Here is a 27189-nt window from a genome sequence, read left to right as displayed (position 1 = left end):
TTCGATCTTTAAATCCTCATATCATGCCAGCTTTTTCCAGTTGTTTCTCCTCAATCCTGCCATCACCTGGGATTTCGACATCGACAATCCATATTTTGTCTTTTAACATGATCGTGAGGTCAGGAGTATTGTGCTCCAAAACCCTGTCTGTCTGAATTCGGAAGTCCCAGAGTAGCTTGATATACTCATTCTCTGTAACTTTTTCTGGCTTGTGATCCTACCAGTTCTTGGTCACAGGCAGATGGTATTTGTGGCACAAGTTCCAGTGAATCATCTGAGCAACGGTGTTATGCCTCTGCTTGTAGTCTGTGCAATCTTCTTGCAGCAGCTGAGGATGTGATCTATTGTTTCATCGGCTTCCTTACAGGGTCTATTATTATTATTATTATTATTATTATTATTATTATTATTATTATTATTATTATTATTATGTGTGTGTTCCTCCATTAAAGAACGAAAAAATCCATTGGCACTTCTTGAAGATAATAGCCTCCTAGTAAAAAGACTGTTCTGGGATCATCCCAGGGAAAACTGTTTACCAATCACAGCAGACAGAGCACCAGGGATGAGCTCCTAGTGTCAAGCTGTGGCATGTAGAGCTAACATTGTGCATTATTAAAGCAAAATGGTGTACAAGGAAGGGGAAAATTCCTGCACCTTTGGGCACAAACATACTTGAGGAATTACTGCATAATGTATTCCCATTTTTCAGTGCACATTTATGAATTTCAAATAATTGCTAGGGTAAGGAAAAAAGAGCAAGAGTGATTCAAAATTTCATAAGCAACCCATTGTACCTAATTGTTTATGATCACTTGTATATCTTCTATACATCCACTGTAATATATAGAAGATTTCATATGGATCAGTGCTATCTTATGGAAAATCAATAAGGACACCGAGAGGATGCTGAAGGAAGAAAGAGGCAAATAAAGAAGAGAAAGGATTATTCCAAAGCTGAGAAACAACCCACTATTAGAGAATCGTAATGGTGAAAATATAATTAATGGTGTGTCAAGACAAAGGAATTCCATCATTCCTAATCAAATGACATTGTGCAGATATCTCATTTCCCCCTCAGTGGATTTTCTGTCGCAAGAAAAAAGCTGAAAGAAAACAACGGGAAAACATGGGAGATTTATAAACTGAAGATTATTCTAACATCTGGTCCCCCAGTAAAATTTGATACATGAGGCAGAATGGCAGCATAAGCAAGGCTTTCTTAGGAAATACCCAAACTCATTAGCTCATAGAAATCACAATTATTTTGAACATCACTTTCCCTTCTGCCAACTGAAGGCATGTATGATTGGTCTCCTGTTTAATAGGGGACTGTAGCTGTGATCTTAAATATGCTTTCCAGTGAGCCAGCCTCACAAAACACAATGGAATGTACCTTTGATTCCATGGCAAGGGTCTCTTTGAAGTATTCGGGCTTGGTGTGGAAAATCTTTTTTACTTGTTTTGGGAGTGGGTGGCAGTCCAGACTATAAATCCATTGTCATGAGGAGCAAAACTGAGGTTTAGAGGATCTTTATTACAATTTATTTCCTTGTATTTAGGCTTTTATTGGGGTTGCCACATATATTTTGCCAAAACAAGGAAGATGCATCATCCCAAAGTGAGGCCACAGATTTGCATAGCTATTGCATATGCTAATTTCTACAGAAAGATACAAGTTCAGAAACAATTACTATAATTTAAATTGTAATACACTATCACAGCAAGGAAGGCTGTGACCAGTTGCCTGTGTGTCTGTTCAGTCTGCTGTTCAGACTGTTTATGAGCAATTTCAAGATCTTTGCCCTACTTATTGTTCATCTTCTTTAAAGTGGACAGCCCAAAAGTAGCAGGTGTTTTACAGGAAAGCCTTTCAAAAAAGAGGATAACACTATGTAAAATGATTTTTGTCCCTGGATTATAAATGTCATTTCCTAATTGGTTCTATCATTTAAATATGGAAAAGGTATATTAAACTGCAAAACCTTTGTTTCTGCTGGACATCCTGCAGCACATTTTGCTATAGTTTTTCAATGAATATCTCATAAAATCTCAACCAATTCAACATAGTTTGTGGCAGTTACAAAAACTAAGTTTCTGGAGTATAACAGATACTTTTAAAGTAAGTACTGCACACTTAAATAGGAAATAAAACTTTCAAACCAGGAACAGAACATTTTCTAAATTTTGTTCATAGTATAATTGGCTGTAAAATAGCATACAAAGCTACTTTAGGATCTACGTTGTCCAACTCTTGTGAGATTTCCTTGAACCAGTTAGAGGAAGTATTAGAGAACAACATTGAGCATCAGTCAGAACAATGAGTTAGTGGCTCTGGACTTGCTATAGAACTGTTAAAAGGTTCTTTGACTAGTGCACAGGCTTCCAGGAATGCGATGGTTTCTTACGTTCCAGTAGAATTGCTGTGTTTGTGCACTGTAGCATCAAAGCATCATTCGGCACCTTAAAGGTATGATTAATTATTGTTGTACAGACATTCATGGACCAGAGTCCATTTGATCAGATTCATGGAATCTAATCCCAAGTTGACAGGTATATCTTGAAGCTAGTAATTTCCACTCTGTTTGGCTGAATGTGATATCATAAAGTGTAACACATTTCAGAGGTGTAGCTTGTGGGGAGACTGAAGTTAGTGCTTTTGATAGGATTTAGAGACTTAAAATAAGTGAGCAAGTACATACAATACTCATACACATGAGTTGTGCTGTCATATTTAAAGCATGGAAGAAAAACTTCAGAGCCAGAGGGTTGTAGTAGTTTCAGTGTTGGCCTATGACTCTGGAGACCAGACCAGGGATTGATTCCCTGCTCAGCCATGGAAACCCACTGGGTGATCTCGTCACACTGTCTCTTGATGCTTCAAAGGAAGACAAAGGCAATTCCCCTTTGAACAGATCTTTCCAAGTAAACCCTGTGATAATTTTGTCCAGGGGTCACTGTAAGTCGGAAATGAAGGCATACAACAACAAAGAAAAACTTGTTCTGGGTCATGTGTGTAATAAAAAATCAAAGATACAGAATGGGGGACGCCTGGCTTGACAGCAGTGTGTGCGAAAAAGACCTTGGAGTCCTCGTGGACAACAAGTTAAACATGAGCCAACAATGTGATGCGGCTGCTAAAAAAGCCAATGGGATTCTGGCCTGCATCAATAGGGGAATAGCGTCTAGATCCAGGGAAGTTATGCTCCCCCTCTATTCTGCCTTGGTCAGACCACACCTGGAATACTGTGTCCAATTTTGGGCACCACAGTTGAAGGGAGATGTTGACAAACTGGAAAGCGTCCAGAGGAGGGCGACTAAAATGATTAAGGGTCTGGAGAACAAGCCCTATGAGGAGCGGCTTAAAGAGCTGGGCATGTTTAGCCTGCAGAAGAGAAGGCTGAGAGGAGACATGATAGCCATGTACAAATACGTGAAGGGAAGTCATAGGGAAGAGGGAGCAAGCTTGTTTTCTGCTGCCCTGCAGACTAGGACACGGAACAATGGCTTCAAACTACAGGAAAGGAGATTCCACTTGAACATCAGGAAGAACTTCCTCACTGTGAGAGCTGTTCGACAGTGGAACTCTCTCCCCGGGGCCGTGGTGGAGGCTCCTTCCTTGGAGGCTTTTAAGCAGAGGCTGGATGGCCATCTGTCGGGGGTGCTTTGAATGCGATTTCCTGCTTCTTAGCAGGGGGTTGGACTAGATGGCCCATGTGGTCTCTTCCAACTCTACTATTCTATGATTCTATGATTCTATGAATTTTGGAATTGAAACAGAAGCTTTTTAGTGACATACAAGATTGTATATATGAGATGGGAGGAATTATATACATATTTGGGACTAGATATCAAAAATTATGCTTGGGTCATGCTGTCTACGCTTATCATATCGTTACCGTAAGGAAATGATCCTGAAAGAAGAGCCCATACTCTTTGGTTGAGACACAATGCAGTATCATTGTGTTTCATGCCAGATAGACTGGGGTTCAGATTCTCACTCAACTAAGAGGCATGCTGTGTCCAGGGCCATAGCCAGAAAATTTTTTGGAGGAGGTTTTGATCATTTCGGGAGGGGGTGAACCCCTAAACCACCCCTCCCCCGGCTACAGACCTGTCAATATCTGCTTGGGATAGTGCCTGGAGGGACTCTTAATTTTTTGCGTCTCATAGACTTAGCATGGGGATTTGGTTAACCAGTTAAAATTCATGAGTAAACCAGGTTTTTTTAAAACTTGAAAGATTTCGGGGTGGTTTGAACACCTAACCCCCCCCCCCCCCTCCGGCTACAGGCCTGTGTGTGGCAGTGGCATTGTCAGGGACTTAAAAGATGCAGGGTCCTGGCCTGTGTAGGTCATACATCTATATAGAATTTGCATATGAAAATAATATGCTAGTCAGTGTGCTGTAGAGGTCTGAATGCTGCATTAGGACTCCAGAAGACCAGGGTTCAAATCTTCACTCAACCATGGAAACCACTGGATAATCTTAGGCATGTCACATGCTGTCATACTCAGAGAAAGGCAAGGGCAAACCCTATCTTAACATACCTTGCCAAGAAAATTCTTGAATAGGGTAGTCTTAGTGTTGCCATAAGCCTAGGATGACTTGACAAGAGTGTTGTGCAGAGGAAATACAAAAAATCCGGAGCCCTTGGAAATAGATCCAAGGCTGGACCCTCATGGATGCCTTCTGTCCCAGGACTGTCTTGCTGTCTGAAGCAAAGAGATTTAAGTTCAATGTGCTAAAAATCTACAGAATAAACAAAATAACTGCCAATTTGATCTATTTGCTCCTCAGTGGCACCATAAAAATATCTTTAGTGACCTACAAGATTGTATATACCATTAAAAACTATCTGTGCCCCATGAAATTGTCAGCTCTTCCTTATTATACTAGGGGTTCTTTAGTCTAACCATCACTTGTCTCCTAGTCTATATCTGAGAGATGTACCGAGCCAAACAAGAACGTCTGTATGGATAAAACCTTGAACTCTGTAGGAAAGGTTCTATACAAAAAAGAGAGAAGGAGAGGGAGGAAAAAGTGCCAAAGCCAGCACTTTGAAAAAAAAGAAGACTGTAAGTAATCACTTAAAGAAGAAGAAAAAAGCTTCACAGTTGGGCTCATCCACTCTGCCCTGCTGCTCTTCAGTCATCTCTAAGCCGGCTCCAGGTGAGATGCGCCATGCTAGCAGATGACGCCCTTCTCTCCATCTGGGGTAGGTAAAGCCGGAACAATTCTCTGGTGTCTGAGTGCTGCTGAGCTGTCATTAGTATGCAAAGAATGTGAGGGGAGTGAAAGACAGAGAAAGTGTGAGGGGAGGGGGGAGAGCCAGTTGTTTTATTCATGGCTGGTGATATTACAGACTGAGTGAAAATCACATTATCGTAATGGGAAAGTTAGAGTTGCTGAGACGATGCCCTGAAGCCTGCACGCTGATTGGGGTGTGATTGCTATCTGTATTTATATGTAGAAAGCAAAGTTCACTCTCAGTTCAAGATGGTGGCGCCTGCTTCTTTCATGCTACATAATTCTTCAGCTGGAAGAAGGCTGGGGAAAAAAAAGGAGAAAGGCATGTGAGTGCCTAACCAGGCATTTGGGGAGGGGGTTGCAGCGGGATTTCCAGGATTCACCAATAATCCCTTCCTTTCCCCATCCCATCCCATCTCATCTCCAACTGCCCCATTCAGGTGTACTCAAAAAGATTTGTTGTTGTTTGTTTTCGTTTTAAATCTGTGAAGGAGCAGGAGGAGAATGGTAGCAGTACAGATCAGCTGAACCGAAATGAGAAGAGAAATACTGTCATGCAGAGGCCATGGAGAGCATTTGGAAGCAACACAGGGAAGTCACCCAATGCAGCTGAGGTCCTGATGGTATACAGATTGACCATGCTTGATTTAATTCATGCCAACAGAAGCATCCTCAATCTTTCATAAGAAAAGTTACTTTTTTTGACTGCACGTCTTAGCAAATTCTGTAATACAAAAATAGCTTTGCTGTACTCTGCCTTTCACAAAGGGCATAATTAGAAAGCAATACAAGTGGAGAATCAAATTATCTCCCTTTCTCTAAAGATCATTGATTGATATAAAAACAAGCGAAGTCTTGCCACTGCAGATCAGACTCCTAGATAAGATCATGTCAGAGGAAGAAAAGAACCAGCCAGGTCCATCTGCCAGCCAGTGAAGGAGGAGACTTGGAAGGGAAATTGCTTTTCCCAGACCTATGAGAAAGAAGGATAGGACTGGAGAGTTGAAGGGAAGGATGACCTGATCTCTTCCATTTGCTGAAGGGCCAGTGGTCGGGCATTAAACCTGTTGCTTCCACAAAGAAAACTGCAGAAAGAAGGACAACCTGGTCCCTTCCATTGACCAGAGAAGAAAGGACTGGAAGAAAATTGACTATCTTCTACTTGCTAAGAAGAAGTCTTGATTTCAAATGCCAGTTCTCTGGGACTGCAGAACTTGAAGGAAGCAATCTCTTCCTACTTCATCTTTTCCCCAGCCACAGGACCAAGTACTTCCGGGTTGTACAAGTGTTATATTGATGCACCTTATTGTTTACAAACTGTCTTGAGGATAATTTGATTGAATGCTGTGGCAGAAATGTTCCAATAAGACAATTTTGTGCATTGGCTGTCTCTGTTAAGTCATAGCAAAGGTGTTGCATGGGCAGTCTAGAGAAGTAGTTCTGCCCATGAGAGGCACTGTAGCATTAGGTAGCCAGAGTGTTGCCAAAAAACTGGTCCCTAATGAGGAGGGAGCAAAGAGGATGGAGACCTCCAGTTTGCAGAAGGGTTTAGGAGACAATAGTATTGGAAAGGTAGATTCTTCAATAAGCCACGTCCAATACTAGCAACATTGGCATGCTACACTACTTAGGGCCCTTCCACACAGCCATAAAACCCAAAATATCAAGGCAGATAATCCACAGTATCGGCTTTGAACTGGGTTATCTGAGTTCACACTGCCATATAATCCATTTCAATGTTGATCTTACACAGCTGTGTGGAAGGGGCCTTGGTTTTTGCTACATTCAATTAAACAGGTTCGGGTAATAACACTGAATGAAACATGCCATCACTATCTGTTCCTGCTTCTAAAAATGCATAGATGTTTAACTAGAGCTTTGGCAATAATTTTTGGGTTGTTCCAAAATTTTGCAATTGGCATGGACAGCAGTCATGCTGACTGAAGGATTCTAGATCTAGCAATTCAAGAAAGGAAGATCTCCAAAGCTCTGCCCGGTTCATACTTTGTCTACAAGGAAGACAGAAAAGTGCCACCAAAAGGAGGTGCTCTCCCACAATTGTTCTTCTGTTGTCCCTGATGCCATAGCACAGTAGCTAGCTATTATAGAAACACAGTCATTGGACTCTCTATGCACAGTTGCTCTCCAAATAGATGTTTGTCTTCCCTTGGTCATAAAAAATAGAGAGAACCTACAAATATCACCCTCATGCTGGGAATACCATCATTGTTTGAGTGCTGTATGTTTCTTTTCTTGTAGGGGTGTTACAAGGTTTGGGTGTTTGTGTTCAATGTCAAGAAATGAGACATCCCTCATTCTATGATCTGTGTGAGGTGCTTTCCTAATAATCTTATTACATATTGTTGTCACTGTTGTTATTGTTCAAGTTTTTTCTGACTTACAGTAACCATAAGGCAAACCTATCTTGGAGTTTTCTGGGATTGAGAATGGTTCTTTAGTCCAGACCATGTTGAAGCCATAAAAACTTATTCTTTAAATGCTTGTGCGCAGAACCAGGTCTTCAGCTTTTTTCTAAAACTCAGAAGGGATGGAGTCTGTCTGCTGTTACTGTGAAGGGACAGTAAGCTGAGGAGCCACCACTGAGAAGGCCCTGCCTCTTGTTCCCAGCAATTGCACTTGTGAAGGAAGTGGGATCGATGGCAGGACCTCCCCAGAGGATCTTAAAGTTCTAGTAGACTCATAAGAAGAGATGCGTTTGGACAGATAAATTGGACCAGAACTGTTTAGAGCTTTATTGGTCAAGACCAGCACTTTAAATTGGGCTCGGTAGCATATCAGCAGCCAGTGGAGCTGACACAACAGAGGAGTAGTATGCTCCCTGCATGCCACTCCAGTTAGAAGTCTGGCCTCCGCCCATTGGACTAGTTGAAGCTTCTTGCCTGTCTTCAAAGGCAACCCCACATAAAGCATGGTAATAATATGATTTATAAGATTATATGCATTTCCAAGATTTTTTTTTGTCATTTCTCATTATGTTCACATGATACACGCACACACTGGAACCAACATACAATGTACTGTGACACACAGTTTGGAAAGCTCTGCTCTCACCACTACACCAAGCATCAAGAATAAAGGCAAGAATAACACATTAGCAGAACTCCAATATAATATAGGAAAGATTCTTAAAAATACAAAGAGAAGGCAATGCTAGATTAAAAAGAAAAAGCTTTCAAGTGGAAATAGCAAATTATCAACAATAGCATGAGGCAGATCTTTAAGGTACTTTGTATTCTGGGTAGTGCCACAGGAAAGGCCCTTTCCCTCTTGACAACTGTGCTTTGTTGGTGCAGAGCAGTGGTTCTCATGCTTAGTCCACCAGGTGTTTGGGACTTCAACTCCCAAATGCCCCTGCCAACTTGGCCAATTATCAGGAAATTTGGGAGCTGAGGTCCAAAACACCTGGTTGACCAAAGTTTGGGAAGTACTGTGTTAGATGATAAGATTAATGGTAAGGTCATTATCACTACCACCATCAAGCAGGAGGAGAAACAGAAGGAGAGCTACTCTGCAAATATTTTCAGATGAAGAACCAGGACAAATGTATTTTAAACAAATGCTCCATATTATTTCAGTTTATAGTCCCAGGCCCTTTCCCCAAGCTATTTATGCTCTGGAGTTCTCTGTATTTTTATTTTATTTTATAAATTAAAATTATATTATCAATGCTCTAATTTTTACAGTACAAGAACTGAAAACTTAGAAAAAGTAATTGTTTGGATTACAGTTCCCCAAAATCCTCCAGCCAGAACTTCCACTGGGAAATTCTGGGAATTGTAATCTAAGAATCAATTTTTCTAAGCTCTGGTGGAAATATGCTTGTGTGTAAAGACTGAAAATGAATTTTTAGGAAATGGTAAGCAAAAAAATGAAGAGAAAAATCTCATACATAAACCTGGGGATAGTTTGTTTCTTCAGGGCCCTAACTGGACTCCAGATCCTATCAGTTCCAGCCAGTGTGGCCAGTGTTAAGAGAAAATGGGAGTTGGAGTCTTAACAGGTGACAGGTTCCTTGAATATATGAAAACATTATCTGAGATGAAGGAAGAGGAAGCATATTGTTTGCATGTTTTCTTTGTTCTCTGTATGTTTCTCATGGCTAAATTCTCCTAACATTAAGACTAAGGCTATTTATTAACCAAATTCACTCTTCATACTATTGCTATTTATGAATCAGATGAGATCAAATTAAATCAGGTGTCCCTTGTCCCCTTCAATATGGAAGCCAACTAAAAATGGCAAATATGTAGAGAAGGGCCTTCCTAAATGCTGTCCTTTTCACCTAGGATATGTATAGCTGTGTTGTTAATTCCAGCATGCTCTCTCTCTCCCACTGAAATCCCACAGATCTGGAAAGAGAACCGAGACCTCACTTCCTTCCTGCTCAGCTAATTAAAAGCTGGCCACGCGGTTGCTGAAGGGTGTTCTAAGCCAGAGATTTTCACAGCTGGAACTCAAAAGAACATAGGATAAGTGAACTGTGGGTGTGGAACCCATGCAAATAAAGAATTAACAAGAAATGTCTGCCTCTTCCTAAAGGCCACAGGCTGAGCCCAAACATCCTTCTGTATAGGGTCAATGTATGGTCAATTAGAACAGTCGCTCGCTCTGTGTGGGAGAAGGTTTTATTTAGCATCTTGTGAGCAATTTCACAACTAGGCAAGAGCATAAAACCCTTCCTTAGAAGAACTACTAATTATACATTGGTGTATATATTTGTCCCTACTAGTTTATATCCAAACCCACAATGTAAGTCAAGGTTGGGAATTTTGTGGCCTCCCAGATATTATGGGACTACAACTCCTAGCATTCCTCATTATTGGCTACATTGAACAGGACTACTAGAAACTGTAATTCCACAACATCTAGACAGCCAATTTTCTAGCTAGTATAGCTGGGGAATTTTGGGAGTTTAAATCCAATAATCAACTTTTCTCACCTGTAGAGAAATATGCTTATGTCTGAGACTGAAAATCTGAACTAGGAGGATATAAATTGCTGGCCACATTATTTTATCTTTGTGTTTAAAGATCTAAAAGCAGGATAATGAGACTTGACCTTCTGGATGTTGTTAGATTTCAGTTTCTACTATGCTTTGCATTGGATGGTCTGCCCAGGACTGATATAAATTAAGAGTTCAGCAACTTCTGGAGGATAACAGATTCCATAACTCTAGCTCAGAGCATTCTCATTGGAACTCTGATAAAAGCAAATGTAACAAAGGCTGGATCTACACTGCCTTATATCCCAGGATCTGATCCAGCTTTGTGCTGGATTATATGAGTCTACACTGCTAGATCCCCATGCAAAGGATCATTACCTTGACATGGTGCTGGGGCTTGCGCGCCTTGATGATGCCATGAGCAAAACCATGAAGGGGCACCCAAGATGGGAAGGTCATGGCAGAGAGGTCAGACTAAATACGGTCCCTGGGGAAGGTAATGGCAACCCACCCCAGTATTCTTGGCATGAAAACTAAATGGATCAGTACAACCAGAGATATGATGACTGGCTTGACCTTGAAGGAGCTGGGGGCGGCGACAGATGACAGGGAGCTCTGGCGTGGACTGGTCCATGAGGTCATGAAGAGTCGGAAACGACTGAGTGAATGAAGAAGAAGAAGAAGACACTGCCAGATAATCTGGGATCATATCCTTAGATGTAAGGCAGTGTAGATCCAGCCAAAAAGGCATGTTGCACAAAAAGGGGCCATTTTCCAAAACAGCAGTGTGGGTAAAGTAAAGAATAATGCTAACATTTGTCTAGAAAGGTAACTTTCCACAATATGATACTCTCTGGACCAGCCAATACAATTAGTGGTCATGGATGACAGGGATTGTAGTCCAAAGCATCAAGTTGAGAACTGATGCTTTATGGCAGGCATGGGCAAACCTCAATCCTCCAGGTGTTTTGGACTTCAACTCTTATAATTCCTGACAGCCGGTAGACTGTTATTAATTGTGGGAGTTAAAGTCCAAAACACTTGGAGGGCCAAAGTTTGCCCATGTCTGCTTTATGGGCATTTTGTTGGGAATCTATGAGTGGTTAGACTCAAAAATAACCCTCTTTCAGGGGTGATTCCTCAAAAATACAGCAGAGTGGCAGAACCACGATTCATAAGCAGCAGAAACTTATGTGTGGAGAGATTGGAGATGCCTTTGTTTCTCAGGATGGCAAAGGATTGCAAAGTCTCCTTAAAAGTTCAAAAAGCATTTATAATAATAATAATAATAATAATAATAATAATAATAATAATAATAATAACAACAACAATTTTATTTTTATACCCTGCCCCATCTCCCCGAAGGGACTCGGGGCAGCTTACATGGGGCCTGTCCCGATAAAACAAACAAATAACAGTAACAAAGCAATAAAACAATTATCCCAGTAAAAAACATCAACATCAATAAAAACAATCATTAAAATCAACAAGCAGGATACAGTGTTAAAAACAGGAGACTAATTTGTAGATCCCAGGCAAAGTGCAGAGTGTTACGAAATGGGAAAAGGAAATTTCACAGTTGAATGGACAATAAAGTGCGGTATAAAATGGCAAGACAACAACAATGGGACTATTATGGAATGGACAGATAGATCAATCCAGCAACAACTAAACATCGAAGGCCTTTTGGAAGAGCCAGGTTTTTAAGCTCTTCCGGAAGGAGAGGAGGGTAGGGGCCTGCCTGATCTCTCTAGGTAGAGAGTTCCAAAGCCGGGGGGCCACGACGGAGAAGGCCCTCTCTCTCGTCCCCACCAACCGTGACTGTGAGGGTGGTGGGAGTGAGAGAAGGGCCTCCCCCGACGAGCGAAGAGAACGTGTGGGTTCATAGAGGGAGATGCGGTCTCTAAGGTAGGTGGGTCCCAAACCGTTTAGGGCTTTGTAGGTGATAACCTGCACCTTGAATTGGGCCCGGAAAATAAATGGCAGCCCATTTATTGAAGTAAAAAGAAATCAATTGTGGATAGAAAAGTTTCTTGGAGCTAACTAGCGCTCTAAGCTAGCATCTAAGGAAGGTAAGCAGGTAAGCTATTTAAATAGCTACATTTTGCCAGGAGAGTGGGCAAAATGTGTCCTTCTTAGATAGAAGACAAAAGAAGGAAGAGATATGCCTGACTGCATGGTCCAAGCCTTTTGGGGAAATTAACATTCCAATCTAGATAGAGGAAATTGCCTCATCCCTAAAAGGGTTCACATTACTATATCTACAATGTGGGGAGTGGATGTAAACAGGAAAGGAAGAGAGAAACCAGCAAAGGCCTATCTAGGCATGCATGGAATAGAGAGAGAGGTTTCCCTCATTCTAACCTATCCACTACATAACTAATTGAGACTTGTGTAGTCCAGGATGATATCCAACACATTTCAACTAAGGATTCTACAAAGGTGCACCCAACAGGCTTGTTTTATGGTCCCTTTGGTTTTTGTATAGGATTATAAAATAGATTTAAAAATAGGAGCTATATCATTTGGTTCTCTTTGTATGATATTCTGCTGTGTGTGTATGTGTGAACACATACTGAAGGAATACAAACTTGTCCCATTTCCTACACAACATCCATCTTAATTATAGAAGATGCAGCTCAGATATATTTAATCCACTGTCATAATATAATTCAAAGATGAAAATCATCCAGGTATTAGAGATATGATAATGTCAGTGTGAATGCACTTTTCTGTTATATTAGTAAAAGCTGATCGTATTTGGAGATATTATCTCCTTACATTAATATTTCCATATCAGCAGGATGTTCAGAGAGCTACTTCTAAACTATGCAGTCAGATCTCAAATCCTCATATGTGGGTAGTCAGCTAGAATGAGGATGATTCACAGTGGACATTGTCATCATCCATGACCAAGTATATAGCACATTATAGATGACAGCTTTAGAATTCCCAAGGCGCCTCTATTTCAGAAACAGACACAAGGAAGACAACTGACGATGTGGGAGAAGTGGAGGCAAACTTAGTGAGCTGCCACGGTCAGGCTGCAGCACTATAGTGATTCCTAAGGAATCTGGATTATTTCCTAACCCACCTGGTGGCAGTTTTGAGCCTATGGTGGACCAGCTAGAAATCTTTACATGCAACTGAGGAGCCATTTACACTGATCATTTAATGCAGTTTCAAACTGGCATCAAAGACAGTGGCTTTGCTGTGCAGATGATTATGTAGGAAATCCTGGAACCACTTTCAGGCCAGGATGGTGATTACATAAACTGCAGAGCACTAGTGCTCATTAGGGGACTTTTGTGTGCCTTTTGGGGGGAAGGGGTTGTTGCTTGGCCACCACAGTTTGAAAGCTAGTTTCAACCTGCATTAAATGGTCCGTGTAGATGAGACCATAGTCTGGCCCTAGAACAGATGCTCTTCTGGACCACCAGGTCCTGGTATTTTGTATTGGTTCTCGCCCCTTGTCAACTCTGCAGATTACATTAAAGGCTCAACAAAAAGTTGGATTTTGAGGGAGACAGTAGAAATGTGGTTCCCAACTGTAGTCAGTTGGGGATGTTGGGTGGCTGAAGTAGTGGATCTGGACAAGTCGCAACCAGAAATAGGGATGTTTAGGGATGGAAGAGTCAAGATATAAGGAAGGAAGAAATCCAGGCAACCTTTGATAATAAAAATGAAAAGTTTGGGCAACATATGAAAGTTAACAAGAAGATAGTTGAAGGATTCAAAATTATTTTGTTCTAGCCTTTAAAAATTCCTATTGTAGGATAAAACCCAATTATCATAGGAATGTCTAACTAGTGTGTGTGTGTGTGTGTAATTTTTATTATTACAGTCAATAACCAGCACCAATAAAAGAACAAATGTCAACATAGGAACATGATATGCATTTAGGTATTAGGAAACATTGTCAAATGCAGAGTTATAAGCCAGTATTGGGTATGATAGATAAAACAGTATTAAACATTTATATACTTAAATGACAAAGGTGAAAACTAAAATAAGTATTAAAACCTTTTAAGACTGTGGCAACATCTTGTGCCGGCAAGCTATTGCTGCAGCACAAAAGTTAGCAACTTTGGCAGCAATTTTTTGGGGTGCCAGAAGGAAATCAACATAAAACCTTATGGATCTCCCTGGTAAACCTTCCAAAATTGGATTTGTTTTCAAAGGTCTCAGTAAAAAGAACAGTACAGTAAAACGTGCCCCACAGTTTCCACTGCCTCAGCCTCACAGGGACATGGGTGTTCATCATATGGTACTTTGTTATATCTTCCCTCCAGTAAAGCAGAAGGGAATACATTGAATTTAGCCAAAGAGAACACCTTTCTATGTTTTGGGATAATTATATTGCCTAAGCACTCTGTGGGAAGAAGAGTACCAACTAGTATGTAATATTTCTAGTATGGAATGATAAAGACCCACTTCACATTTGACAACTGTAGGAATTACTTTTGTGGTCATACATTTGGCATGGGTATATCACCTGCATATACGGTATATTTATTTTGTAGTACACCAAACAGTCCCGAATCTCATACTGTGGTGAATTCAAATGCAGCAGAAATGGCACAAGTATAATTAATTTTAAAAAGTCACTGTGTTGAAGCAACATGATGCACCACAGCTTGGTGGCTCTTCCTTTTCCCAGCATACCTTTCTGGGCAGTCATCTATGATACTGAAACAAAAACCGAAAACAATTTACACAGAATTTAAAAACCACAAAGCACTTTATGACCATTATTGCACCAATCATCATTTCCTCCATCCCTTGGAGTATATGTATGCCACCTGGCTAATTCTAGGCCAGGCCTACTGATATGCCGCTGGCAATTTAAATGTGCATATTTTTTTAAAGAATCCTTTCGAAATGAGTCTGAAATTCCATTAAAAACAGGGTTAGGTCAACATTACTGAATGTTTTAAAACAACATTTTTTTCCAAAGCTGATTTTAATCCTTGGGGAAGAGACAAGCTTGCCAACCAACCAACCAACCAACCATTATTTGGCATTTGTTGAAAAAACATTTATATTCCCTTCACTCTCAGTTGTCTTCACTTGCTTTGTAGTAGTACCGTGTCATTACCTCCTATTCTGATTGGCTGTGGAGTAGTGTAGTCTCATTCAAACTGAAAAGAGGAAGAAATAATGATAAAGAATATATACAAGTATATACAATATATTATATATTTATAAATTATTGTGTGTGTGTGTGTGTGTATATATATATATATATATATATATATATATATATATATATATAAATAAAAATATCAGCATGTTTGTTTTATATGATTTTATTTGTTTTATGACTTGCTTTATTGTTGATTGATTTGTGTTGTTGTTGTGTTTTATATTGTCTGTTTTGCCTGAGCTTGGCCCCATGTAAGCCTCCCCGAGTCCCCTTGGGGAGATGGGGCGGGGTATAAAAATAAAATAATAATAATAATAACTATTATTATTATTATTATTATTATTATTATTATTATTATTATTATTATAGAAGAAACAATTCAGAAGCTACAGAAACAATGGTGCTCAACAAAAACAAAATATTAAAATCGTTTTTTGATGGGGGACATTTTCAATGCTTTGAAATACAGTAGCTAGTTTTCATCCATTCCATAGGGTAGCTATATTAGTCCATTGTAGCAGCTGGGGATAACATTTCATGCATCTGATATGGTTGGAAGCACACAAAAGTTAATGCTACAGCTAAGAATGGAAAGGAAATTAGCGAGATTCTTATTTCCTTATAAAAATAGTACTTTCACACCTCTTGAGACTGACTTTTGATATATTTGGACAAAAAGTGCATGTATAAAGTTGACAATGTAGACAAATGTACCTTCATCAATATAATAAATATATATACAAATGTGTGAAGTGTACACCAAGGAAACCCACACTGAAATATTCATGTATTTCCAAGTGAGAACAGAAAATACCTCACAATTTAGTATGGAACTGGGAAGGAAAGAGAATAGTGGTAGGATTCTCAAAAATATAATAAGAATGAGAGGAGCAGATTTTTTACATTTCTAGCTGCAGTAAATCTGTTAATCTTAAAAATGCAGTAAGACTTTGATTAGTTTTGATTTAAACTTTGAAAGTAGAGAGATATCTCAGAAGCCTTAGTCATGACATATTGTAATTCCCATTTCAGAGGGCTGAAACTGACCAGGTCCAACATTCTCTTGAATAAGCATGTCCTCGGGAAACCAAGCCTTTAGTTAGTGATTCTGTTTGCTCACACGTGGTGGGAATGTCCACAGAAAAAATATTTCGGGAACAAATAACAAAAAATGGAGAAATTATTTAAAATACCAAGTAAATATGGATCTGATATTAATGGGAAAATTAGGAACCAATAAGATTAATGTAAAATATCAAGTTGCTGTGAGTTTTCCAGGCTGTATGGCCATGTTCCAGAAGCATTCTCTCCTGATGTTTTGCCCACATCTATGGCAGGCATGCTCAGATGTTGTGAGGTCTGTTGGAAACTAGGCAAGTGGGGTTTATATATCTGTGGCTTTAAATCTGCAAGACCATTAAATAATGCTAATCAAGCTGGCCATTTACAACATTCACACTTTCCTCAAACAGACAAGAATTCTTTCTCCCAACCTGGACTTTCAATAGATATATAAACCCCGCTTGCATAGTTTCCAATAGACCTCTATGTCAGACCTCTGAGGATGCCTGACATAGATGTGGGTAAAATGTCAGGAGAGGATGCTTCTGGAACATGGCCATACAACTAAAAAAACTCACAGCAACCCAGTGATTCCAGCCATGAAAGCCTCCGACAACATATTAAAAAATCAAGATTTATTCAAAGTGATGATCCTTGCAGGAAAGGTGGTAATAACATGGGGTTGGAAAGATGAAAAAAATGGAATATGGTAAATTGGAACAATTACTCATTTGATCAGGTCCAGTCAGATATTATAGCAAGTGTAACTTGTGTGGATAAGAAGGAAGATAAAATGCAAAAAATTAAGGAGAAATGGTATATATATAAAGAATGGATAAGAAGTGGTGACACCAATGTAAATATTGTACAGAGATGGGAAAAGCTGAGCTCATTGATGAAATTAAAGTTCTAATGGAAATTGAGGTATGTGTATGGGGTGGGAGGAGGTGAGGGGAAAGAACTAAGATATATTAGATAAATGAGTGGATAATTTAGAATGGAGGAAGAGTGAGAAATAGGAAGAGGGCGGAGAAATAGGGTTATAGATAAATGACATGTATGGATTAAATGTACAAAATCTACTCATAATGAAATATAATATTAATAAAATGTTTTTTTTTAAAGAGTTAGTGATTCTGTTCATTAGCTGCAAGTCCCTGAGTTGAGCCTGTGCTGGTCTTCTGATCATCTGAAAGACAGCAGAGGAGAGAAGAGGCTTCATGGCATAATGAAAAGATTATCTATCCCACTGTGAGTTCCTTAGAGGAGGGGTAAAATATGATCAGGCAGATTAGCTAGATAGGGTTTTCCGGCTGAGCCAGCATATCCTGTGGAATCTATGCAACAGAAGGTGAGGTATTAGCTTGGGATTTTCTTCCTGTTCCACATTGAACTTTTAAGCAACATCAACCAAATGTTTAGTTGACAACTGAACCCTGGAAGAATTCCTAAGCAACTGTACAACTGCTGAGGGACCACAGGGACTTGATTCTTAGTCTTGGCCTGTGAATATTCCATGTCTAAAAATATCCTATGAAGTGTGTGGGGTTGCCATAAGTAAATAGGCAATTTGAAGTAACACACACAAGCACACCCTATACTTTTTCATTCTAAAGGGCCTAAGAAGCAATCGCCTTCCTGCTTTTTTCTTCTCACTTCTTCCCCTGTTCCCATGCTGCATCCAGACTCAGCAGCTTCTTACACCTGCTACTACCTGCTTCGCTGACTCTGCTGGAGCCCACAGATGTGCCGGTGTGATTAAATGCAAGAAATGGAAGCTTAGTGGAGAAATGCCACTGAGGGGACCCTTATGAGTGTGGAACAAGCCATACAGCTGGAATCAAGATTTCCCTGTGCTCTCCTCACTGATTTACATGATCACTGGGGGATTTGGGGAGGTAAGAAACCGGAGAAGAGCAATTGTAGAATAAGGTGTTAGTCAATAAAAAGATACTTTGTGCCTTGGCACAGGATGATTTGAGGCATCTCAGTAATGTCCTCCAAGGACTGAAAAGGAGAGCTCTGTGCTGTGGGAGAGAGTTGAAAGTACCATTCAAGGATCACTCATTAGCAAACAAAGCCCACTGAACATTGTGGGACTTCTTTCTGCATAAACATGCTGGACTACAAAAGGTTCTGCGGGGAGATCCGTAACCACTGGTGGAAACTTTAACACAGCTCAAACAGACAGCTAGGCTAAAATTCCTTAATCTAAAGATTTTATGAAGCATTTATATAGTATTTTAGAATTTTTAAAATAGGATTTATACAGCACTTTAGAGTGTTCAAAGTGCTTCATTTGATACATTACTTTGTGGTCATTACAACTTGTCAAGGTAAGTTGCTGTTGTTATTACCAGTACTTATGTTACAGTGCTGGCCTAAAAGACTCTTGGAGCAGTTCACAAACAAGTTAAACACTAAAATATATAAACAGATAATAAATTGATATACGGGAGAGGTAAGAATAACAAAATAACTGTCACATATGAGACATCCAGGTAGCCAGTGGCCATTGTCATTGGACTCTCTGAGGACATAATACAGTGCTAGAGTGATAGATTCAATATTTGTGAATTAGTGGTTTTAGGATTCTTCTCTAAAATTCCCAAATCTCCATCTTACATCATTAGTGAAGGTTATAAACAATCTTTTTAAATTATGGTACATCTTCAATTCAACAAAAATTTAGAAAGAGCAGGATTCATTGTGGTGGAATTCTATAATCTAATGCTCTATTCCAGCGACCTCTAAGAAAAGTCATGCAAGTTGATAGGTAGTAATATGAGCTTTCCCTCCCTTTCTTCTCACCAATGCGTCGTCTTCATCATGGAAAGAAGTGACAAGTGGAGTGCCGCAGGGCTCCGTCCTGAGCCCGGTTCTGTTCAACATCTTTACTAACGACTTAGACGAAGGGTTAAAAGACACGATCATCAAGTTTGCAGACGACACCAAAATGGGAGGGATAGCTAACACTCCAGAAGACAGGAGCAGAATTCAAAACGATCTTGACAGACTAGAGAGATGGGCCGAAACTAACAAAATGAAGTTCAACAGGGAGAAATGCAAGATACTTCACTTCGGCAGAAAAAATGGAAATCAAAGATACAGAATGGGGGATGCCTGGCTTGACAGCAGTGTGTGCAAAAAAGACCTTGGAGTCCTCATGGACAATAAGTTAAACATGAGCCTACAATGTGATGCGGCAGCTAAAAAAGCCAATGGGATTTTGGCCTGCATCAATAGGGGAATAGCGTCTAGATCCAGGGAAGTCATGCTCCCTCTCTATTCTGCCTTGGTCAGACCACACCTGGAATACTGTGTCCAATTTTGGGCACCGCAGATGAAGGGAGATGTTGACAAGCTGGAAAGCGTCCAGAGGAGGGCGACTAAAATGATTAAGGGCCTGGAGAACAAGCCCTATGAGGAGAGGCTTAAAGAGCTAGGCATGTTTAGCCTGCAGAAGAGAAGCTGAGAGGAGACATGATAGCCATGTACAAATACGTGAGGGGAAGTCATAGGGAGGAGGGAGCAAGCTTATTTTCTGCTGCCCTGCAGACTAGGACACGGAACAATGGCTTCAAACTACAGGAAAGGAGATTCCACCTGAACATCAGGAAGAACTTCCTCACTGTGAGAGCTGTTCGGCAGTGGAACTCTCTCCCCCGGACTGTGGTGGAGGCTCCTTCTTTGGAAGCTTTTAAGCAGAGGCTGGATGGCCATCTGTCGGGGGTGCTTTGAATGCAATTTCCTGCTTCTTAGCGGGGGGTTGGACTAGATGGCCCATGAGGTCTCTTCCAACTCTACTATTCTATGATTCTATGATTCTTCTTCTGTTTTCACTCAGGGCCCTTCTACACAAGCTCTAAAATGTGGAAGAAACCAGGATAAAAGGGGGATCACCTAAATGATGTGTGCCAAAATGCACACTGGATCACATTAATGGCCGAAAAACACATACAGTACAGTCTCGCTTATCCAACCTTCACTTATCCAACATTCTGTATTATCTAACACAGTCTGCCTTTTAGTAGTCAATGTTTTTGTATTTTATTTATTTATTTATTTACAGCATTTATATTCCGCCCTTCTCACCCCAAAGGGGACTCAGGGCGGATCACATTACACATATAGGCAAACATTCAATGCCTTTTAACATAGAACAAAGACAAACAAACATAGGCTCCGAGCGGGGCTCGAACTCATGACCTCCTGGTCAGAGTGATTCATTGCAGTTAATTGCACTGGCTTGCTCTCCCGCCTGCGCCACAGCCCGGGCCCATTTTTGTAGTCAATGTTTTCAATACATTGCACTGTTTTGGTGCTAAATTGATAAATACAGTAATTACCACATAACATTGTCATGTATTGAACTGCTTTTTCTGTCAATTTGTTGTAAAACATGATGTTTTGGTGCTTAATTTGTAAAATTATAATGTAATTTGACCTTTAATAGGCTTTTCCTTAATCCCTCCTTATTATCCAACATTTTCACTTATCCAACATTCTGCCAGCCCGTTTATGTTGGATAAGCGAGACTCTACTGTATTAAAAAAGTGTGCTCCAGTGCATGTGAGCATTTTAAAATCCCAAAACAGCTGATGAGGCATGTAAACAAATGGCTAAATTGAAGCACAGTTGGAAAGCAATTCCTATAAGAATTCTCTGTAAGCATTCCTTTGTTTTGATGTTTATGAAATTAATCAGAGCTTGAACTTACACAGTTGGCACCAGCATGGCAGGCAAGTGACCCCAAAAGAAAATGGGGTTCAAGAGGGAAAAAGAAAGGTAATGGGAGGGTGAGGAGGGTTAATGGCAAGAAATCTGCTTGTGTGCACATTCAGATATCCGCATTAGCACTTATAAGGTCCAGCACATCTTGGAGTGTCAATTAAAAACTAAAAGTACATTTCCAGAAGATGTCCCCTGTCCATCTTGCAGATTTCTAAAATCTGCTACAAACAAATACATCAGGATGTCAGGGGAGAGTTTACTGGGGCTGACAAGTCTGTGTTTGGGCTTAATGTCAGGTACCACATTTTTTTGCCAACTTATTTGTCCCAGATTCTGAGTCTGTCTGGAAGCACCCTTAGTTATTCAGATTTTATAAATGATGTGTGTGGTTTTTTAAGGACTATGATTGAGCAATATGATCAAGAGTATAGTCAACCGCAGCTCACAGACTGTTTCAGAGGGTGGTCATGAAAGAAGAGACAGGTGTCATGGGACATAGAAAAGAAATGATGAAATAAGTAAAATAGCAGAAGGAAAACAAGAAAAGTTTGAGGACAGAAGAGGGAACTGGCCGCAATGACAAGCGCTCATCATCTTCTTCTATTCAAAGGCTCTCCTTTCTTGAGGTGCAAAATCAGTTCTGTTCCCTCTGGGATGGTTCAACAGGTTATCCCCTTCCTCTTTCCCATCGACATCAGAGGGGAAAACAAGGAGGAGGATGTTCTGCCTTCTTTCTTTTTCTTGGTGTCTTGGACCTCATCTACACTACCATATCATGAAGTTTCAAACTGCATTATATGGTAAGTGTAGACTCCTAATATGCAGTTTAACTGCATTGAACTGCATTATATCAATCTACGATAACCATATAATACAGCCTTAATGCATTACATAGCAGTGTTGATCCTGTCATGCTTATGTCTTCTTTCAGCAGGAATAAGAAGAGGGAAATGAAGAAAGGTCTGACTGAGGAAGGGGGGCACCAGGCGGGATCTGCTTGGAAGCAAATACAAAATAAGACTACAAAGAGATTAAACTGAGACTGTTATACTTTGGTGAGTCATAAGACAACATGACTCATTAGAAAGATGATGATGCTCAGAAAAAAATGGAAGGCACAAAAAAGGAAGACATAGGTGGGTTGATTCAATCAAGGAAGCTTCATTTTGGAGTCTCCAAGACCTGATCAGAACTACTGATTTTGGAGGTCTCAAGTTCATAGGGTCACCCTAAGTTAATGTTGACATGATGGTAACTAACAACACTGCTCTCCCTCTTGCAGCCTACAAATAAGCTTGTCTGCCTTACCTTGACTTACAACAGTGGTTCTCAACCTGTGGGTCCCCAGGTGTTCTGGCCTACAACTCCCAGGAATCCCAGCCAGTTTACCCCTGTTAGGATTGCTGGGAGTTGAAAGCCAAAACATTTGGGGACTCACTGATTGAGAACCACTAACTAACAAGCATGTTGTTGGCAGAAAGCGGGAGAAACTCCATCAAAAAAGCCAGATTGTGTAGGTCTGCATGGGGAAAGAGAGAAGAAGGGAGAAGTAACCAGCACCAACTTCAAAAAGAAATGGATTTCAATGGATTCTCCTAGGAAATTCTTATGAAATTCATGATATATTGGCGGTCCTAAGGTTCCACTTAATTTCAAATAATTAAAATATTTATGCCACTATCGATTATACATTTCCACATTTGATTGGGTGATGATCTCCTAGTGTGTGCTTCCTGGCATCTCCTAAACTCAGGCCTCACCTATTACTGCAGTAGAGAAGGATCTCTGACAAACAACTATCATCAAGCCATAAATTACTATATTGAGATGTATTCTTCTGGTTTCTTTGCCCAGCAAACACACATAACTGGGTCCTTCCCCATCCACTGGCTGCCAATGCCCTTCTGCTTCTGCCTTTTAGTATGAGAAGTTATTAAACTCTCTAATCTGCCGCCTCCTTTCTTCTCCTATGTCCTGTTTCTTCCCACCCTACCATAAATCTTAATTGCATCTGTGATTTCCCCCCCTGCAGCATTAATTAATCATATTTAGACCTCTTACCAGCTGTTGCTACAAAGAAACCTTCCCCCAGCCCAAGGCAGGTGCCTTTTACTTTGCATAAGCCCAATGAGTGGGAGGAGGGGTTCGTTTTCTCTGGAGTGCTGAGATACTAATTCATCCGCTTTGCTTGTCAACACGCTGTCTTCCTCTTTGACGTGAGGTGGGTCCTCCAATGCCCTGCTTCCTAAAGATTTCAAGTAGGGCAATGGAAACAATATGTTTATATCATAAGAATAACTCTTTGAAATGACAGGTGCAATGTTTTCAATTGCACAGAAATTTTCCCATTTTAAAATAATGAAATATAAAAAATAAAACCATCTTTTATGATTGAGCTAGGGCAAACCAGGTACTTTTACGAGCTCAAAATGTTGCTCTACAGTTGATACAACTTTCCAGGAAGGAGACCAACAGAATGTTGTGGCATTTTAAAGAGTAACACTGTTGAAACTTATACCATAACTAGTTTGTTAAGTGACTTATCCTATGCGCCTCCTCTTTTCTACAGTTGAGATATCTGTAAAATCAATATTTAAGTGGAATAGCTTCCTTTCTTACCACACCTTCCAAACCATCGAAGCATTGCAGCCTTTTATCCCGCCCTTTGTTCAAACATCTGAAGACAGGCTGCAGTGAAATCAGCTTAAAATAATAAATAACTACAAAAGTTTAAAACATTAGAAGTATAATCTGTCCTCAGTATTCATAGACTCAAGCATCCACAGCTTGAAAGTATTTTAACCCCCACCCCCAAAAGGCAAATTTTAATTTTATCATTTTATGATAGGGTCAGCATTTTATGATGAACTTGTATATTGGGCTTGTGGATTTGTATAGAATTGCTATCTGTTTCTGTTTGTTTCATTTGTAAGCCCCCCTTATTTTCATTTTTGTGCGCCTCCCAAAAATGGCTGCCTTTTCAAATGGGTATTTTTGTTCCGCATCCGAAAAAACGAAAATTTTCGACCCATTGGCCACAATGGGCGGGTTTTTCCAGGCTCCCCTTCCCCTCAGTTTTAGGGCTAGAGGGGTCAAATCTCCCCCCCTCCGTCCCCACCCTCTAACCTCTCCAGGAGCAGCAGCAGGAGGGAGGCAGGGCACCATTCTTTCCTGCCAAATGTCAGAGATGCTCCACACACCACACACCCCCAATGCCCAGTCTCACTATTTCACTTTTTCTTTAACTGGCAGCAATGGGATGGGAATTCCCCTCTCCTTCCCATCATTTTTGGCAACAGCATGGTTTGTCCTTATATCCTTCATTATGGCCTGGATTAAAGGCATCAGAGTTACTTAAGATACCACTCCTCCTGTGATGCTTTCTCCTCGGTCTGCAGATACAGAGCTTAAGATACCACTAATTCTGAGATGTTTTCTTCTCCATCTGCAGAAGAGAAATGAGTTTAAAGACAGCGCTTAAGGTACCACTAATTCTGAGATGTTTTTCTCTCCATCTGCAGAAGAGAACTGAGTTTAAAGACAGAGCTTAAGATACCACCAATTCTAAGATGCTTTCCTTTCCATCTGGAGAAGAGAAATGAGTTTAAAGACAGCGCTTAAGGTACCACTAATTCTGAGATGTTTTTCTCTCCATCTGCAGAAGAGAACTGGGTTTAAAGACAGGGCTTAAGATACTCCTCCTCCTGTGAAGCTTTCCACTCAGAAAGCAGTGACGGGTGAGACAGGTAGCAAGTGTGGCGGAGGGTGTTATTCTCCTCCGATTGGCCCAACAGGCAGGGCTTAGAGGGAAATAGCAGTCGGCAATTCTGTGTGGGTGAGGAATGCCACGTGGCCCAAAAAGCAGGCAAGGAAATGATACCTGCTCCCGCTTTCTTTCGTTTTGAGCTTATTTTCGTTCTGAGGGAGGGGTTACCATTTCGGGCTCTCGCCTGAAACTAAAGGAACAAAAGAACGAATGAAATGGGAGAAACTGATACCACGCACACCTCTATTGTATACAATGTGAGTTGAGTATTTGTGGAGTTTGGAATCCACTGGGTTTTCTGAAACCAAACCCCAGCAGACGTTAAAGGCTCACTTCATATGAAATAGTTTCTCAATTTAAAACCGATTAAAACAATCCTGAAAAATAAAATAACAAAATACATGCAAACTGAATAAAATCAGTTTGACTCGCATAAGTGGATGCAAATTCCTCGCTTTATATCCACCATCACAACACTTTGATTTTTAAGATGGTGCAGGAAGGATGGTTTCCTGAAATCTATCCTATGTAGCTTCCTGTTGTTAGCTGTTAATATGTTGCAAGATATTTGTAGCTTGCTGTCACATTGCTCTGTGACTCATTGTTCCTATAAACAGCACTTTAAAAGTTTCTGTAAATGATCTTCTCCAACCCAACCCCCTCAGATACTGTACAATACCCTTCACTCAGGCATCCTTTGATCAAACATTTGGCAAATGTGTTCTTACTTTTGAAACACTGAGTAGCTGAGTAGGTTGAGAGCTATCTATGAACAAGCAGGACTTTAAAAAGACAACGGAGGAAGGTGTTGCTGTCAGATGTCTGGAAAACCAATGAATTATGCCTTTCATTAAAAAATGAGTCTAGTTGTCATGTGTGGGCTTCCTTCCTTCCTTAGTCCGAGGGATTACACTAGAGCTTTCTAGCAGAGAATTCAAAGTACTTCACTGAATTCAATTTCAAAGGATTTTGTAAACGAATCCATGGCATCAAAAGTGGTTTCAGACTTCTAGAACTATGTAGTACAGACACACTTTAAGAAATCAATGATAAAACAGTGATTGCATTTGGCCTGTAACAGTTTCCTGCAACAGGAAATTCAGAGAATGAGCCCAGAGAAATGGACAAATGAGTAGAAGAGTTCTAGGCCATTCTGTATTAGTTCTGGGACAATTGAGCTTCATAGAAGTTTGCAGTTCTGTATTAGGACAGAGTAGGTTTTAGTGATGAATTGAAACAGAGAAAGAATGTGACTATACTATTCACAAGCATGAAGATGAATATTAAATTCCCTTAAAACTTATTTATTTTATTCTATCATCATGCAGTCTGAGAAGATGATTGCCCTGAATAAAATGTGCTAGTTGTGTTTACAAATTTCGGCTTGAGAATTTGTTTTTTGACCATATTTTTCAGCAAGTAGCATGGCTGAAAATTATGTTTTGAAAAGACTGAAATAGTTTTCAAGTATTTAGCAATGCTGTTGGGCTTTGGCTTTTGGTAGAGCAAAAAGCATTATGAATATGTAGCTTTAAGAACACAGACAGAAATGACTTCTTGCTCTTGTCACTATTTCTCATTGAAATAATACTTAAGCTACACCTGGGACTTTTTATGCTTTACTTGTGAATCCTCCTAGTTTCTTCCAGGGATGATCCTACCATTAGACAGAGTGGAACATTTACTTCAGGCAGGAGGTTTAGGCAGCCACAAATAAATTGTGAATGGTTAGTTTAATGATGGTAACAACAACAACAACAACAACAACAACAACAACAACAATTCTACTGTCAAGAAGTGGGTAATAAACATGATATTTTCTGCTTCAGCTGCCAAAATATCTGGATAAAGTCTCTGTTACTTCTCTGGCTCATACCTTGGGCCAAATCTAACTTACAATAGCATGGATACTAATATTTATTATTTATTAATCACCTATGGTCAGTAGTTACTGGTCAAATTTTTAAGAATGCAGTCGGAATGCTCTAAATCAGTTTTGAGATAAAATCAGATAGGGAACAGGCAGGGAACACTGTGCTTGTATAAATTAATGGAAAAAGGAGATTATGTGACTTGATTGCCAAAGTTTAGGAAGAGTTCAGAAACGTTACTTTTTGGTTTACAACTCCCAGAATCTCCTCATTAGCTTCTTACTTTTAGGGTTGAGAACTATTCCAGGCCCTGAGATTTCTCACAGGAACAGCATCTGATGATGTTATTGTGTGTGATAACATTAAATATTAACTACAGTTGTGCAAATACGCATTT

The 27189-nt window shown here is 40.1% G+C and overlaps 1 long non-coding RNA gene across 2 annotated transcripts; it reads left to right on the top strand.

Annotated features, from left to right (window-relative positions):
• Positions 1–2122: 2122 nt before the first annotated feature.
• LOC134297794 (uncharacterized) lies at positions 2123–27189 on the top strand. Of its 2 annotated transcripts, XR_010004665.1 has the most exons (5): positions 2149–5218; positions 5742–6516; positions 18107–18319; positions 22087–22210; positions 24677–27189. It is a non-coding gene; the product is annotated as an uncharacterized LOC134297794 (long non-coding RNA). The 2 variants fall into 2 exon arrangements; XR_010004664.1 differs by lacking the exons at positions 18107–18319; positions 22087–22210; positions 24677–27189 and having other exon boundaries at positions 2123–5218; positions 5742–8939.

This window comes from Anolis carolinensis, chromosome 3 (genome assembly GCF_035594765.1).
Source record: "Anolis carolinensis isolate JA03-04 chromosome 3, rAnoCar3.1.pri, whole genome shotgun sequence".
Taxonomy (NCBI): domain Eukaryota; kingdom Metazoa; phylum Chordata; class Lepidosauria; order Squamata; family Dactyloidae; genus Anolis; species Anolis carolinensis.
This window is presented reverse-complemented; position numbering and strand designations above follow the sequence as displayed.